The sequence below is a fragment of the Aristolochia californica genome, unplaced genomic scaffold (assembly GCF_029961685.1).
Source record: "Aristolochia californica isolate CCGP_79_NKW_82.1479 unplaced genomic scaffold, dmAriCali1.0.hap1 SCAF_5, whole genome shotgun sequence".
Lineage (NCBI taxonomy): Eukaryota > Viridiplantae > Streptophyta > Magnoliopsida > Piperales > Aristolochiaceae > Aristolochia > Aristolochia californica.
In genome coordinates, this window is record NW_027182214.1 from 44,704,250 (window position 1) to 44,718,718 (window position 14,469).

Sequence of the window (14,469 nt, forward strand, 5' to 3'; positions counted from 1 at the left end):
ACGGAATTGAACCGTACGCAGGTTCTATTTCTAATCTCTTAAGTTGTCTGTTCGAAGTTGAGAAATCAAAACAGGTTAAAATACAATCGTCAATTAGTTGCAATTGCTCAAGGACGGCACAATTTGAGATAATAGATTGAAACACATTGTTGTCGCGGATTATCTCATCTGCTAACAGCGTATAATACTAAAAAAAAATTCAATTTCTGTTATGGAGATTGTATTCACATCATCGGGCATAATATACTTCAAGTTAGGTATGTATCTTCTCTGTCTTATGCTCTGCTAGAATGGAAAAGATCTTTGCTGCTTCTCCATCTTCTTCTTGTACTTTAATTTTAAATTGAAATTACTTTAATATACTTCAAGTTAGGTATGTATCGTGATGTTCTGCTTCAGTTGTTTCAACATCTGAGAACCTTATACTGACTTGAGATTGATTTCAATTCCAGTGATATGCAACAGCAACTGGTTTCGCCTGTCGTAGGTTCTCTCCTTCAGATCATTCTCGGACCTGCCGCCTCTTCGATTCTCTCATCGATGAAGGTCAGGTATTGGTCGAGTTTCGGCCTCTGTTTACTGAGATAAAGCTCCACCTTGAGGAGCTTCAGGACTTTATGGTGGATGCCAGGCCCCGTAAAAGGAAAGAGCCACATCTTCGGCTGGCATTGGCCAGGTTGATGGAATTGATCTACGATACAGAGAACATATTAACCGAGAACCCGATTCAAGGATCCCTGTATCTTGCCTCTCTGCTCCGTCTACTCTCCCAGTCAGTTGCTGTTTCGTTACCAGACTGCCAAAATGTTAAACAGATAAAAATGAAGATTGACGGGATAGAAAAAAATCTGGAACCGTTTAAATTACATAAGGCCCTTGAAGAAACAAATCAGACAGGAAATTCTAGATCAAGCAGTCATCATGTTAAGGAATCGGAGATTGTGGGTTTAGAAGGAGAAACAGAGAGGATAAAAGATTAGATTTTTTACCAAAATAGGCTGAGCAGAGTGGCAATTGTTGGGATGGGTGGGTTGGGCAAAACCACCATTGCCCAGAGGATCTTCAACAACACCGAGGTTCAACAGTTTCCGCCCAAGTTATCGAAATGGAGCTCTTGAAAAACTTGAATAAAATCAATAAAGGGGACAGAAAAAAACACCAGGGAGGAGATGATTGTGATGGGTTGAATATAATTTCACGTACGCAATCGTAAGGTTAATACACACCCTCCCTAACAGAATACACAAACAAAATATTAAACAAAAATAAAACTCGAAGGAAAAGCCCTTGAACCACCTTCTCCCTCCGGCAGGGCAGTCTCACGCACTTCTCTTCTTTGGTGCCCTTGTCCTGCCTTTCTATTTCTCTACTGTTTTTATCCCGCAAAATTGAGTCCCTTTCTGTTTTTGCGTCTTTTACGATTTTGCCCTACCTATTTTATTTTCAACTTACTGTTTCTATATTATCCCCGACACACACTGTTTCTACAACTTAAAACATAAATAATGGGTTCATACGGGCTGGGCCCTTTAGTGGGTTGGTATTGATTTTTAACACTCCCCCTCAACACCAAACTCACCAAACTCCTATGTTTCATCAACATGGTCATGCCACTTGATTTTTTCATCTTTTGACCTTCTCCGTGTTGCACATCCTCTTCCCTCACTGAACTGTCCCTTTCCTTCTGTCGCTCAAATCCCTCTCATTTGAATCCCAGTCTCTATGCAGATAAAAGTGACCAGTATCGTCTCTCCCTCTCGACACTCCCCCTAGCATACTTGAGGGTGCTACATCATCAGGATTGGTGTTTGAAACAACATCTTGAAATGACCAGACAGTTTCTGGTTTCTTCTTGATCCCTTGTATAGACTTGGAATCAGTAGCAATAGCAGGACTCTTACTTTCAGACCGATCCTGCCTCTGCAGACACTCTCCAGCTTCAATAGGTTGTCTTACAGAGTCATCTGCAGGGGATGTGGTTTGCACGTCTTCTTCTGTTATTTCTTCAATAACCAAACTTTGTGATGCACGCTGACCTCCACCTTCTTTTGCAAACCTTTCATTTACATCTCTTAAGACATCTGCAATAGTTTCATCCTCAGGTGAAACTTCATGTGCCTTTGTCAAATCAGAAACTGCAGCTTCCAAGTTCCCCATCTCTCTATATGCGTGACCTCTGCGGTAAAGAGCCTTGACGTTCTTTGCATCATATGACAAGACCTCCGAGCCCTCCTTTATACATTCGTCATACTGCCTTGTTTTCAAGTAACACGACATCAGATTAAGAGAGCATGCCAGCTGAAGCATTCTGCCCCTGGAGACAGTTATGTTTTTCAGGTTGTTCTTTGCAAGCAAATATTTCTATGCAGCTTCAGCACACTTCCCTTGGTTGTGAGGGCTATTCCCTTATTTTTTCACTATCTCTGCTCCATTCAATTCATATGTCATATGAGCATCAGCGCGGGCTCGTATGGCTGCAATTTCTTCAGGCGAAGCATTAGCCATCTTCTCACTGATTTCAGCCATCTCCTCCGGGCGTGTATTCTTCAGTTGCTCCGCGGCAACTTTCAAGTCTGCCGGTCTCATATCTTCTCCACCTTCTCCTCTTCTCTGATAATCCCTGTTACTCCCAGATCTTCCCTTGCTACCATTACTATGAGCTGGCCTCATTCCATCCCCATTCTCAATCTGTTGAGTTGCAGATTCAACTCGAGAACTTAGCTTTTGTTTCTTTATAGAATGATCCAAGCTACTCTCTTCCCGGGTCTCACTTGGGGCTCCCAAATCTGATGCAATTTCATCTCCTTCATACTTTGTGCTATCAGCTTAAGCAAGCTGATCATCTTGACCATCTTCTCTCCGTTCTAGACTTAGTTCCTTGACAGCCTCAACTTCTTCAATTCTGATAGACATAGTTTGTGATTGACCTGAAGGAACCGAATTATTGGACTGAAACTCAGCAGATTGATCTATATTCCATGAATTTCCATGGCTCTGCCCCGAACTCCATCTACCTGCATCAAGTCCCATCCTACCCTCCGAAAAGGCAGAAATCCGAACTCTATCAAATCCCTTGACAAGAATCTGATCCACGATAGCATCCACATTACTCTTCTCATCATCTTCATCAGTTTCAACAAAATCTGCAGTTGTGAAGAAACCTTCTTCATCTCTCTCAAATTCCTCTTCTCTTCCCCCTTTCTTCAACAAACCATCACCTATCTGTTCAGGTGTTGTTACAGTGAGAGCTAATTCTTCTTCCCCCATAACAAAATGCTCTTCAACATCCTAACCCTCTTCAATGTTCTCCTGAGAAGTGTGAGTGGCAGTATTACCTTCAACAGACTTTTTCTTGGACCAACAATTTTTCACCATGTGGCCCATCTTCCCGTAGTTGTAACACTTGCCATTGAACCTTCTACTATTTTCACGATTTTTCGAAGCTCCCCCTTGACGAGAGTTTCCCTCTTCTTGGTGACTTTTCACCTTGTCACCATCCTTTCTAGATCCACCGCCAGTGTACCGCTTGAAAGTACCTCTGTTCTTGCTAGTGTAGAACGCTTCCTCCTCCCCCTTCAGCGAAATTTCTCCCATTTGCTTAGCCAAAGCTTCCTGACCAGCAAGCAAATTTTCAAACTCAACAAGTGATGGTTGAGTCGGCCATCCCTGTACAGTGGCAATGAACCCTCAATATTCGGGTCTCAAACCATGAATAACTATTCTCTTTATCTTGGTTTCCCCAATAAGGGTTGTTGGATTTAATTGTAAAATTTTTTGACATATCGACTTCATCTTGTGAAAATACTGAGCAATAGTTATGTCGCATTGCGCCATCGATAGAAGCTCGTTCTCGAGCAGTTGCAATCTTACATCATTCTTCTTTGAGAACAATGTAGCGAGAGTGTCCCATGGTTCAAAATTATTTTGAAGTGAGAGTATGGATGTCAGTTTCCGCCCAAGTTATCGAAAAGGAGCTCTTGAAAAATATTTTGGATAAAATCAATAAAGGGGACAAAAAAAAACACCAGGGAGGAGATGATTGTGATGGGCTGCTAAGGAGTATAGAGCTTAGCCTAATGAACAAAGAAGTTTTTAATTCTAATGGACGATGTATGGAGCATCGATGGTGGATGGTGGAATCGGTTGTCTGATGCGCTGCCAAAAGACGATGGTAGCAGTATCATCATCACCACAAAAGACGAAAGAGTAGCAAAAAAAATGAGTGTAGTGGAGCATCAAAATCACAGACCTAAATGTCTCGATGACGAGGAGAGCTGGTTTCTGTTCTCTAAAATTGCCTTTTTAGAAAACAGAAGCAGACGGAGAAACTCCCAACTAGGAGATGTGGGAAAGGCGATTTGAAGAAATGCGAGTTACCATTGGCGATTAAGGCGATGGCGGGTACATTGCGTCTGAAACCTTCTTCTCCTAGCCACTGGCAACAAGTTGTAGATAATTTTGAATCAGAAATTCTACGTGAAACAGACACAGAAAACTTGGAAGTAAAGGCTTCTTTGCGACTCAGCTACGATGCGCTCCCTCTTCATTTAAAATAGTGTCTTGTGCTTTTCTATCTTCCCATAAGATTTTATGATAGATGTTGAGTAGCTAGTTTATTGGTGGGTTGGTGAGGGTTTTGCCTATGCTGAGAATGGAAGAACTGCACTAGAGTCGGCATATGATTCTCTCTCAGATCTAGTTAGTAGGTGTTTAGTGAAGGTTGTTGATCAAGGGAACTATGAAGGGAGGATCTATAGTTGCAAAAGGCATGACCTTGTTGTTAGACTTATGTCTAATAATAATAAAATACATCATAGAAATAGATATTAAATTCTCCATAATTCTCCTTATCATGAGAGCCATACATATATCATAAAATTGAAATAAGAAGAACAAAGAGAGTATACCTTTCATCTTGAAGAATATAAATAAAATTTGAAGTGCACAAGATAACCTTTGATAATTCGTTTACAAGTGATAAGGTTGCTCCCGTTCAACCAGACTAGGTGTGCAAATAGCATTAGCCTCACTTGTAAGACCATGGAGGAATTTATAGATTTCCAAAGGGTGTAGTACTAATGACTATTTATAAGGATATATCCCCTTAGGAGAGATACATCCTCCAAGGAGATATATATCCCCTCAAGAGATATACATCTCCTTATTCCCAAAGGATGTGTCTACTAAGTCAATGCACCCAATTAATTTACCACTACAGGGGGATGTGCTGGCCATTATTTCCTGTACTGAACATCCAATGAATAAACATCTAGAAGTGGGCCCCACGCCTATAAAATCATGGTAATTTTATTTTATAAATAATATATTTGAAACAATAATTCCAACACTTGTCAGGGACATGATCATTAAAATTGTAGGGGAAGATGGATTCTGCAAACTTGAAAACGAAGAAAACCATCATGTTGGTCTTACAAACCATCGATAGGTAGGTGATAAGTTGGCAAAATATTCTAAACTTTGGGCATTCTTGGTTACAAACAAACCCGGAAGCTCTGCTGTAAAATTGAAGTGTCTGCCTTGGTTGAGTACATCCCTAAGAGTGTTGGATCTTTCATCCTCAGATATCAACAAGGAGGATCAATTGAGATGGATTTGTTCACTCAGATATCTTACTTGCCTTAGTTTCAAGGGAATGGTGGGGATTGAGGAATTGCCTGACCGAATTAAGAAGCTTCGAAACCTGCAGATCTTGGTTTTTACCAACTATATAGCTCTAAAAAAGTTGCCTGATAGTTTAATGACGCTAATGAGTCTAAATGGAACTTATTCTGCGATAATAAGGTAGCTATTGATATTTCACATAACTTGGTTTAGTATGATCGGACTAAACATGATGAAGTAGATTGACTCTTCATCAAGCAAAACCTTGAGGCAAAGATAATGTAATCTTTGTATATAAATACGGATGTACTTGAATAAAATTAATGAATAAGAAAGAAATATTTTATGAGAGTTTAAAGTATCGTATTACGTCAGACAAGGGCCTTCAATGAAAAACTCAAGAAGGTCATTTTCATCGAGAGTGTAGAATTTCACAGCCTTCGGTAGAATCCCTGCAAGCAACCCCCTGGTTCGAAGAACATTGTGAATCAAATCCGAGACGGCCTATGAAACACGAAGAAGAAGGAAGAAGAACAAGGAAGAGGCAAGGGTGAGCAAAGACGAGAAGGGAAGCGGCAATGTTTGAGCCATGGCTGCCCCTGAGAGAGAAAAAGAAGGTTTTAGGAGGGTTTAGAGGGAGAAGATCAGTGGGAACGATGACATAACTATTTTATATTTTGATGTCCAACTGGTGAAGTCACCGAAGAACGGTATTGGTTGGTCCGAGAGTTGTATTAATAAAGGCCGAAATTCTTAAAACAAATATAAATTTCAAATGAAATAAAAACATCCTGTTATACCATTCTACCCAATAAATTGAAATTCTCTCCCTTAATGAACCTTATATATGAAAAATATAAATAAAGAATCTCTACCAGCTTGTTTATGAAAAAAATAAGCTTAATTATACTGCAAAAATATGGTACCGCATCTCCGACTAGGGTAAAAAATAAGGAACCATTCACATGGGGAGAACAACATTAATCGATTGAATACAATCGCAATACCTTGATACCCTAAGTAACAAATTTAGCTTTATAATGGGTATTTAAAAAATATATAAGATCCAATATCAATATCCTGATATACAATAATTTATGATATAATAGATGTATTTTGTCCCTGGTTGGTTTAATTTATATAAATTAATTCGAACTCCAGAGTTAAAGAGTTTGTGAATAAGATGCATTAGATTTAAAGTATGATTTATTGCGAAGTAGAATTCATTATAGAGAAAAATCCCATAATACCATGCTTAAGAAAGTAAAGTTTTTGTACATTATACCTCGAGTACAAGTTAAGAAGAGCACTTAGAATGTGATCTTGACCCAACGATGCCGCTAGTATGTTGGTAAAATCGTAATTCGTTTGTTGATTATTTGGGTTTCTTTTAAACCACTCGGTTATAATCCCCCTCTGTGAGGTCACCAAAGCTTGACTTTTCTTGCAAAGACCTGCTATAATATACTTCTTCAACCAGCGACTTTCATCAGCTAGAATGGTATCATCTTCTCTGTCTTCTGCCCTCCATCTGGCCTCTTTTTCCGTCTGCTCAGCTAGAATGGAACAGATCTTTGTTGCTTCACCGAGAATTTTAAGGAGGAGAAAAATATATGGGCTTTAAAAGGGTAATCTCCATCTTCTTCTTTTGCTTCTAATGGTTTTTTGTTTTAGCATATATATGAAATACTTGGCTACAGTTTTTCATGTACTGGAACGCAGTTTATGATATTGCTTTAGTGGGATTACTTTGTTACATGTGTTTGTCAGGTAACTGAGTTTCGTTTAATGTTTGATGACTGCCTTCATAGAAAGAGTAAAATACAGACTGAGTTTGGTTTGGTGTTTGGTGATCGTCTTTTTGGCATCTGAGCCATTAAAGAGTAAGGAGATCGAGAGCAAGAACTACCTTTAATGGTTTCGATTTTCTCAGCTGATCTCTCCAGAGATCCAGAGTTAGTCTCCAACGTCTCTTTTCTGTTTATAAAAACAATCAGTTCCAGGAATAGAGGTCTAAGATTTGCTTATTTTCATTCATTCACATGGTGCTGCTTCCTTCCTCGTAATTGTGATAACTGAAAACTTAAAATAAAGACCAATAGTTTGTTCGTCAATTTGATCAATTCAAGACGTTGCGGTTTACTTTCTCATGTTTGTTTCTTGCGGACATCACACACTGCTTTGATAGAAGGAGACACGTACAGTTCATTTATTTCAGATATTTACCTTTTTGGCATTTGAGAGGTTAAAGAGAGAGGAGAACGACAGCAAGAACTACCATTTACTGTTTTCTGTTTTCTCCGCTGATCTCTCCACAAAACCAGAGTGAGTCTTCAATTTCTCTTTTCGATCGGTTCCTAAAAGTAATTGGGTGCAGCCTTAAAAAATTAAAATAAAAGAGTATTTTAACTGTTTATTTTTGTCAGTTTGATCAATTCAGGCCTTTCTAGTTGCCGTCAACGTGTTGATCTGCTTCAGTGTTACACAATGTCCGGCGGCTCCGGAATAGAGTGAGATGAGCCTCCAATAAAATTGTTTATGATCAGTACCAGTTGTTTCAACATCTGAGATTCTTATACTGACTTGAGATTGATTTCAATTCCAGTGGTATGCAACAGCAACTGGTTTCGTCTGCCGTAGGTTCTGTCCTACAGATCATCCTCGGGCCTGCCGCCTCCCGCCTCTTCGATTCTCTCATCAATGAAGGTCAGGTACTGGCCGAGTTTCGACCTCTGTTTTCTGAGATAAAGAGCCACCTTGAAGTACTTCAAGCCTTTATGGTGGACGCCAGCAGCCTTAAAAGAAAAGAGCCACATCTTCGGCGGGAATTGGCCAGGTTGATGGAATTGATCTACGATACAGAGAACATATTAACCGATTGCCGAAGACTCGAGAACCGCAGTATCCACTCTCCACGTCAATTGCTGTATCGTTACCAGATTGCCAAAAGATTAAAACAGATAAAAATGGAGATTTGAGGGGATAGAAAAAAATCTGAAACCATTTAAATTACATAAGACCATTGAAGAAACAAATCAGACAGGAAATGCTAGATCAAGCAGCCATCATGTCAAGGAATCGGAGATTGTTGGTTTAGAAGGAGACACGGAGAGGATAAAAGATTGGATTCTTTACCAAAATAGCCAAAATAGAGGGGGGGGGGGGGGGGGGGATGTTGTCGCCTGAGGGAGGAAAGCCTCCCTCTCCTCTCCCTCTCGACCTCTGTCGCAGAGCCTCTTGACCTCCCGTACTCTACGACGGAGGTCAAGAGGGAGACCGGAGTGAGATGCCGAAGCCGAGAGAAGAGATGCAGAAACGAAATGAGAGGGGCCCGCTCGTTTCATGTAGATGAATGCCAAAATTGGGCGAAAAGCACTTACCATCGTTTACACTTTGGACATGATCTCCTGAGTCATGTTAGTCTTGTACATGATTTGAAGCCCGACTCTCAACTAACGACCTCGGGACATGAATTGAGTAATGCAGCTGAAGTTCATGTCCTGAGTCAAGTTGACTAACCCCCCCTCTATGAAGTTACAAGAGAAAAAGGTCAAATATAGGTTGTTGGGTTTTTGGACAGGTTAAGATTTGCATATGAGGTTGTAAGAGCACAAATATGAGTAGATGATGATGTTCCTACTTTATAAAAGGCTTATATTAGAGTAATTAGAGTTGAAAATATAGTTGTGTCTAAAACCAGTAGGGACGTTAAAGCCTTAGTTGTTGCAGCCGGCTTTGTTCGAAGCCACCCCTAGTGGAGGACGAGGTCATGGATGAGGTGATAAAAAATGTATACATTATGGACAATCCAAACATAATTTTAATAAATATTGGGATAAGTTTGAAAAAACAACATGGCCCAACTAATCATCTATACATGAAGGTTTCGTCAATACATAGGAATATGTCAGTAGCTCTCAAGATTAAACCCAAAAACTTCGTAGATTGACATAACTCATAAGTACTATCTCTATTGCTACAATGGCTAACACATCATCCTCAACTAATGCTAATTTTGCTACACCATGTACTTTGCACTTCATGTGTCTTCTTAATCCTCATCTTTGTTTAGAGATTTATATCCTTCCTCATGTAAGTTTGTGCAATTAGTAGATGGGTGTTTTTCGTCTATCACAGATGAGGGAGTAGTTCATCCCCACACAATTTACTGTTATTTTGTGTCATATGTTGCTAAAATTCCTAGTCAATTTATTCTATGTGAGTTAACTCACTAAATCATTAAATTATTTTCTTTACTTCTTTTTTCATCTCATTGTGTGTTTCAGGGTTTTCATACCAAGAGGATGATTGGTTCTAGACATGAAAAGAGAGAACTCTACTATCTGAGTATCGTTCAAACTAGTCCACAAACTACACTTGGAGTTGTTGTTGTGACACCTTATTTGTGACATACACGGTTGGAACATCCATCTTCATTGAAGTTACATAAGTTTCTTCCTACTTTGCCTTCAGGTTTGTCTTTTCAATGTCAATCATGTCAACTTGGGAAGCACCACAAGAGTTCGTTTCCTTTTAGTAGCCGCAATAAAGTTCATTTTTTAGTTAGTATTAAAAGGAATTCATTTCAAGTTGCTGTTTTTTTTTTAAGATATGCGAAAACATTTTCATTTTGGGTTTGTTTTATATTCCCTTGGAAATTGTGTAATTACCTGCATTATTGAAATATAGGTGAGTACAAATACTCTCTTCGTTTTTTTTCTTCTAGAAAATGAGAAAAGATACAAGGGTTCAAGGTCATTATGTTTCTTCAATGATGTGAGTTTACATATTTTATATGCAAGTCATTCACTCCCATCTTAAAACAAAACATCCACACCACACTTAGTTCTTAGATGCCTTATTCTAAAGGGAATGAAGGGGATCAAGGAACTGCCTGCCAGTATAATGACTCTAAGGAAACTGATGGTTCTTGATATCAGAAACTGTATTTCGATCAGGTACCTACCAGAGGGATTAGGAACTCTTTCTAATCTTCAAGTCTTGTCTGGTTTTCGTCCAGCTATCTCAACTTCGACGGATGGTTCTATGCTAAAAGACCTAGAAAATTTGACCCAACTCAGAATTTTGCGTTTGTGCGTAAGTGAAGAAAATCAAATTCACGATGTCGAAGTTGATTTGTCAAGCTTCAAACACTTAAGCTTCTAGATGTCACTATCGAGAACAGCAAGGAGGGGGAACCTATCAGGAAAGCTTGATCAACTCTCTCCTCCTGCCTGTCTTCGAGAGTTGTATCTTAGGGGATTTAGGAGAGAAACTGGACCAACCTGGCTCAAACCAACGAGTCTTCCTCGGTTGGAGTATCTTTGCATCGAGAATGGAAATCTTAAGGTGTTGAGCATTAATACGACTGAGAAATGGAAGGTGGAGGGGTTGTATTTGAAGATGTTGCCCAGATTGGAATTGGAGTGGTGGAGCTTGAGAAGTGCCATGCCTTGTTTGAAGTATGTGGAAGTCAGCGGCTGCTACATGCTAAAAGGATTCGAGATTCCATATGTTCGTTTAGATGGGATATGGAGGCTACCCAAAGAAGAAGAAGAAGAAAAAGAAGAAGAAGAAGAAGAAGAAGAAGAAGAAGAAGAAGAAGAAGAAGAATAGGAGGCGGTGAACCGAGTAAAATAGGATTGCATTTCCTAGAATTCACGTGACATGATGTGTCTGTTATGGATGAAATTTGGTGATTTGCTCACTTGCAGATGTGTTTTTTTATGTTTAACACTATCAGTTGTGGATTTTGCTCCCTGATCGGTTTTTGTTACCACTCCCAGATGCGATTGTGATGTGTTTGAAGTACCCTTATTAAAAGGCTTTCTCTTTTGTTTTTTCCTTTTCTTCTTTTTCTTTTCACTAGCTGAAGGTTGTGAGGAAGCTGGATGTACCTAATAAATGGGGTCTTCTGTATATTATCATTCTTCTCTGGGTCGGCCCTATTTTGATGGAGCTACTGGGAGCCGCTAAGAGGAGATCCACTTTGGGCTACAACAAGGCTCAAAAGAATTCCCTTTCTGTCAGTCTCTCTACATAACTCACTACTGTTTAAATTTCTTGGATGTTTGATCAGTTCTCGTGCCAGTACATGTTTAAAACATAAGGTGACCTCTCTAACTTCCAAACAAAATGGTAATACCTTCTCCTACACAATATGCGTCTTCCTTGAATTTGTATTTTTATGTGAAAAATGCTTGTGGATTCCCTTAATTATATGTCTCTATTCTAGCTTAATTAATTTGGTTGATTTGTATGTGGTTCATACCCTTAGGTTATAGAGATCAACTGTGCAAACAAACCATAAGCAATTAGTTTTAGGGCTAATTGTTGTTATTTTGTGCAACTAATCGATTCTGGGACAGCCTAGTACTGATAACCATTTTTTCCAAGTACCACAGATTTTGCTAGCAAAGTTCTCATCAAACTCGTAGGCTTCTCATTAAGTTTTTTTCCGTTAGAATCTGAAACACCAAAGAGAGAATACCTGGATGCACCCATTTGCTTATTACTAGAGCTTTCACTCTTTGAAGCTTCCCAAGAAATGTTGATAAGAGCTACAGCTGGTGAATTAGCAAACATTTGATCTGCTCTGCATCTGTTACAGATTATAATAATTTATACATGGAATGATTGAGAGAGGGGGCCATCTCTAGAGTTGGTGAATAAGGTTCATTAGATTTAAAAGTATTATTTCATGTGAAGTAGAATTCATTATTGAGAAAACCCCACAATACCATGCCTAAGAAAGCGAAGTTTTTGTACATTATAGCCCTTGAGAGTACAAGTTAAAATATCTTAATTCATTTATAAGAATTAAAACAGTTAAATAGAGATTTAGCAAATGAGTCCCAAGGATCCCGTTAGTATGAAATGATGGGTATGTTAGTAAAATCATAATTCGACCTAGTTGTAACGTATTAGCTCTAAAAAAATTGCCTGATAGTTTAATGACGATAATGAATCTAAATGAAACTTATTCTGCGATAATAAGGGAACTATTGATATTTCACATAACCTGGTTCAGTATGATCGGATTAAACATGATGAAGTAGATCGGTACTTCATCAACCAAAACCTTGAGGCAAAGAAAATGTAATCTTTGTATATAAATACGGATGTACTTGAATGAAATTAATGAATAAGAAATAAATATTTTATGAGAGTTTAAAGTATCGTATTTCGTCAAACAAGGGCCTTCAATGAAAACCTCGAGAAGGCCATTCTCATCGAGAGTGTAGGATTTCACAGCCTTCGATAGAATCCCTGCAAGCAACCCCCTGCTTCAGAGAACATTGTGAATCGAATCCGAGACGGCCTGCAAAACACGAACAAGAAGGGAGAAGAAGAAGAAAGAGGCAAGGGTGAGCAAAGATGAGAAGGGAAGAAACAATGTTCGAGCCATGGTTGCCCCTTGAGAGAGAAAAAGAAGGTTTTAGGAGGGTTAAGAGGGAGAAGATCAATGGGAATGATGACATAGCTATTTTATACTCTAATGTCCAACTGGTGAAGCCACCGAAGAACTGTTTTGGTTGGTACGAGAGTTGTAGTAACAAAGGCCGAAATTATTAAAAATAATATAAATTTCAAATAAAATAATAACTTCCTGTTATATCATTCTACCCAATAAATTGCAATTCTCTCCCTTAATGAACCTTATATATGAAAAATGTAAATAAAGAATCTCTACCAGCCTATTTTATGAAAAAAATAAGCTTAATTATACTGCAAAAATATGGTACCACATCTCCGACTAGGGTAAAAAATAAGGAACCATTCACATGGGGAGAACAACACTAATAGTTTGAATACAATCGCAATACCTTGATATCTGAAGTACAAATTTTAGCTTTATAATGGGTATTTAAAAAGATATAAGATCCAATATCAATATCCCCTGATATACAAAAATTTATGATATAATAGATGTATTTTGTCCCTTGTCGGTTTAATTTATATAAATTAATTCGAACTCCAGAGTTAAAGAGTTTGTAAATTAATTCAAAGCTTGACTTTTCTTGCAAAGACCTGCTAGAATATACTTCTTCAACCAGCGACTTTCATCAGCTGGAATGGTATCATCTTCTCTGTCTTCTGCCCTCCATCTGGCCTCTTTTTCCGTCTGCTTTGCTTGAATGGAAAAGATCTTTGTTGCTTCACCGAGAATTTTAAGGAGGAGAAAAATATATGGGCTTTAAAAAGGTAATCTCCATCTTCTTCTTTTGCTTCCCATGGTTGTTTGTTTTAGCATATATATGAAATACTAGGCTACAGTTTTTCATGTACTGGAACGCAGTTTATGATATTGCTTTAGTGGGATTACTTTGTTACATGTGTTTGTCAGGTAACTGAGTTTCGTTTAATGTTTGATGACTGCCTTCATAGCAAGAGTAAAATACAGACCGAGTTTGGTGATCGTCTTTTTGGCATCTGAGCCATTAAAGAGTAAGGAGATCGAGAGCAAGAACTACCTTTAATGGTTTCGATTTTCTCATCTGATCTCTCCGGAGATCCAGAGTTAGTCTCCAACGTCTCTTTTCTGTTTATAAAAACAACCAGTTCCAGGAATAGAGGTCTAAGATTCGCTTATTTTCATTCATTCACATGGTGCTGCTTCGTTCCTCCTAATTGTAATAACTGAAAATTAGAAATAAAGACCAATAGTTTGTTCGTCAATTTGATCAATTCAGGACGTACAGTTGCGGTTTACTTTCTCATGTTTGTTTCTTGCGGACATCACACACTGCTTTGATAGAATGAGACACGTACAGTTCATTTATTTCAGATATTTACCATTTTGGCATTTGAGAGGTTAAAGAGAGAGGAGAGCGACAGCAAGAACTA

The 14,469-nt window shown here is 38.7% G+C and overlaps 1 pseudogene; it reads left to right on the plus strand.

The window, feature by feature from the left end:
* The first annotated feature begins 290 nt into the window (after positions 1-290).
* On the plus strand, positions 291-11,238 carry LOC137965455 (disease resistance RPP13-like protein 4; annotated as a pseudogene).
* The last annotated feature ends 3,231 nt before the right edge of the window (positions 11,239-14,469 follow it).